Source organism: Ornithodoros turicata, chromosome 4 (genome assembly GCF_037126465.1).
Source record: "Ornithodoros turicata isolate Travis chromosome 4, ASM3712646v1, whole genome shotgun sequence".
In the NCBI taxonomy this organism is placed as follows: Eukaryota; Metazoa; Arthropoda; class Arachnida; order Ixodida; family Argasidae; genus Ornithodoros; species Ornithodoros turicata.
Window position 1 is genome coordinate 69310351 of NC_088204.1, and position 3632 is coordinate 69313982.

Consider the following 3632-nt stretch of genomic DNA (forward strand, 5'->3'; position numbering starts at 1 on the left):
TAGTAAGTACTGACCACGTTTATCCGGAAACGCACATCTGGCCTGGACGCCATTAATTAGCAATTAGAGCTAATTGGGACCCCCCACATTAACCAGCACCCTCCAGGGAGCCATCACACTAATTGGGGAACGTCTATCTTGCGTCCAGACCAGTTGTGCGTTTCCGGATAATCGTGGTCATAAAAAATAAAAAAATAGGCAGAAAATAAAATAAAAAGATAGAAATAGAGTGGAGAGAAACAATTTATTCGAAAATCAACGATGCCGCGGCGAAGAAGCCGCTCCGCAACTCCCGAGTGACCAGCGTCCGCCATGTTGGTAGTTTGCACCCAGCAGTTGCAGAGATCGACGACAGGTGGCCACTTAGTTGCAAGGCATCACACCAGATGGCGCCACCATCATAGCTCTAAACGAGAAAGACAGAGAACAAGATACTAGCGGCGGGTAAAAATGACAGCACTGCTAAGCAAGTCTAGGCATGCGAGAGAAAAGGTCTAACCGCTACTGCTAAACAGAAAACAGTACACATCGGGGAAATAGGCTTACGGGGACGATCGCTTAGGCCTAACCACAACACTACGCAGCTAACACAAGGCGGGAACCACACATCGCTAAACATGCGAGAAAAGGCTTAACACGAGCGCGGTCACCGCTAAACACGGCAAACATACGAGGAAAGAGGCTTACGGGGGCGATCGCTTAGGCCTAACCCCAACACTACGCAGCTAACACAAGGCGGGAACCACACATCGCTACACATGCGAGAAAAGGCTTAACACGAGCGCGGTCACCGCTAAACACGGCAAACATACGAGGAAAGAGGCTTACGGGGGCGATCGCTTAGGCCTAACCCCAACACTACGCAGCTAACACAAGGCGGGAACCACACATCGCTACACATGCGAGAAAAGGCTTAACACGAGCGCGGTCACCGCTAAACACGGCAAACATACGAGGAAAGAGGCTTACGGGGGCGATCGCTTAGGCCTATCCTCAACACTACGCAGCTAACACAAGGCGGGAACCACACATCGCTAAACATGCGTCAACAGGCTTGGACACCGCAAAACAAGTCTAAACATGCGAGAAAAGGCTTAACACGAGCGCGGTCACCGCTAAACACGGCAAACATACGAGAAAAGGAGCGCGTCAAATCACTCACCTTTTCCCCCGCGGCAACTTCCAGGCAGAAACTGAGCGAGCGCGGAGAACACACACGTACGTCTGCTCTCTACGAGATCCAGCAGAAAGTGAGCGAGCGCGCGGAGCGCACGTCCGTCTTCCGCGACGGTCCGAGAGAAACTGAGAGAGGCGACGCGCAGCGGCCGCTATGGATGCGCGCGCGCCCTCTGCTCCACCCGTCCGCGCATGCGCGCGCGCGCGCTCCTAGCGCCCCCTGCGCCGGCCGCGGGTGTTTTCGGTTTCGGCTCTCTGCTGCGCGCGCGCTCCTAGCGGCGACGGGTGGCTTTTCAGTTTCGCTTTCATTCTCCGTTCTTTGCGCGCGCGCGCGTTTATCTCTATAAAGGCAGCGCGCACCGCGCTCGCGTCATCATTCTGACCGATACGTGGAAAACGCCATGTGTGGTTTATTCTCCTGCGTTTCTCGTCGTCGCAAGGAAAAGACAAAAAACGAAGAACTTCGCGAATTTATACGCGGCATCGTGGAGGAAGCCTTTCAAGTCCACCGTCTGGAATGGTTGCAAGCACGTCAAGAAATGTGTCAGGACAAGATGAAGACGCTCGACCGCATCTTAGCGGCGGACAGACTGGCGAAAAAGAAGTCCAACTTTAGCCTGGACAATCTGTATTGGGAACGCAGTTCCGATGTAGAGGACGACGACGAGGATGTGTAAATAAAAAGCGATGCATTTCTCTTCGAGTCTCAGTCTCTTCTTTCTCTTCGTGCAACGTGTACGCACGCAACATGTCTTCCCCCGAACCTTTTCGTTTCCGTCATCCCTTTCGCTGTATCTTAAGCGGCCCCTCCATGTGCGGCAAATCTACGTTCGTTGCTAACGTGTTGAGGAACCTGAACGACGTGGTAGACAAGCCTCCGTCACAAATATTCTACGTGCAGAAATATGCTTCGCCGAGCATGCAGGACGAATTCGGGGACTCCGTAAAATTTACCAAGGAGCTACCGCGAGAGTGGGACACGTCGCGCGCTACGCTGATCGTCGTCGACGATCACATGACCGATGCCGGTTCCTTGAAGGAGGTGACCGATCTTTTCATTCGGGGTTCTCACCACGCCAACGCGTCGATCTTCTTACTCGTTCAAAACATCTTTTTCGACAGTAGCTATTTTAGAACAATATCCTACAACGCCAGTTACGTCGTCCTGTGGCGCACCGTGCGCAGCGTGCACCAGATGGAACATTTCGGCCAACAGCTATTTGGCAGAAAAAGATTGGAGTATTTTCTGGACGCATATAAACAAGCGATGTCGTCGCCCCACGCATATTTACTCGTGGATCTTCACAACTATACGCACGAGGATCACAGGTTGCGTAGCAATATCTTTCCGGGAGAACGTCAATATATCTACGCTCCGAAATGAATCTCCGCCCTCACCTCACTTTACTCAAAGTACTCTCCACTCTACCCCCTCCACGCCGCCGCGACGTCTTGAGACGTTCGTCCTCGTCCGACATGAAACACCTCTCCGAAATTTGCCTCAATGTATTGAACGGAAAGGTGGCTCTAGCTCCAGATACGTTCGCGCGTTTGAAGAAGCACAAACGCTTTTTACGACGGCTCGCCTACAAAAAGATTCACAAGAATCCGCAACGTTTGAAGCGCTATCTGTCTCAGCAGCGAGGACAGGGCGTTCTTTCGTCGGTGGTTCCTCTCCTCCTTTCCGCCGTGTTGAACCTTTTCGCCAATGGCCAAGAGAATTGAAGTGACCACCTCCATCGGAAACATTCTTTCCTCGAAGGAGAGTGACGACGTCAAAGTGAAACTCATACTGCAAGCACTGTATCGTATACTCAAGCAGTACGGATTTGACCCCTACGACAATAAAAACAAGGCGTCCGACGCTACAAATGACTTTGACTATTCACTCCTCTCTCCAGAGGTGGACGAAGAGGAAGCGGAAAGGGTCGTCTCGGAATTAAAGAAGGTTCTTTCCTGGGATCGCGAGGGTTGTGTCTCCGTGTCGGGCAAGCCCATCAGACACTCCTCCGTTTACGAACTCGTCAATTATTTGTTGCAACGTAAGACGGGAAAGAAACCTTCCTGGTTCCCCAAAGTCTCGAAACTATTGCGTCTGATTTCTCTACCCAAATCTCGCGAGCCTCAACAGCAGCAGCAGCAGCAAGCCTCCATTGCGTGGACGACTTATGGAGGGATATGAGAAACCAGAGGGTGGTTTGGGGGGTGTGGAACGCTATAGAAAAGCGCATCACTTGAGCAAAAAGAAGGCTCTCGCCATTCTCAGAAAGCTGCATGCCTACACGCTCCACCATCCGGTCAGAAGAAAGTTAAATAGGAGACGCATCATCGCGCTCAAGATCAACGACGTGTGGCAAATGGACCTCGCCGATTTTTCAAAATACAAGAGATTCAACGGTGGCTACCGCTACATTCTCGTGGCAATCGATTCCCTCTCCCGCTTTCTGCGCACCCTC

The 3632-nt window shown here is 52.0% G+C and overlaps 1 long non-coding RNA gene across 1 annotated transcript; it reads right to left on the reverse strand.

The window, feature by feature from the left end:
- Positions 1 to 225: 225 nt before the first annotated feature.
- Positions 226 to 1245, reverse strand: LOC135393394 (uncharacterized). The gene is made up of 2 exons (XR_010422611.1): positions 1163 to 1245; positions 226 to 406 (listed from the first exon to the last, which is right to left on the reverse strand). It is a non-coding gene; the product is annotated as an uncharacterized LOC135393394 (long non-coding RNA).
- Between the last annotated feature and the right edge of the window lie 2387 nt (positions 1246 to 3632).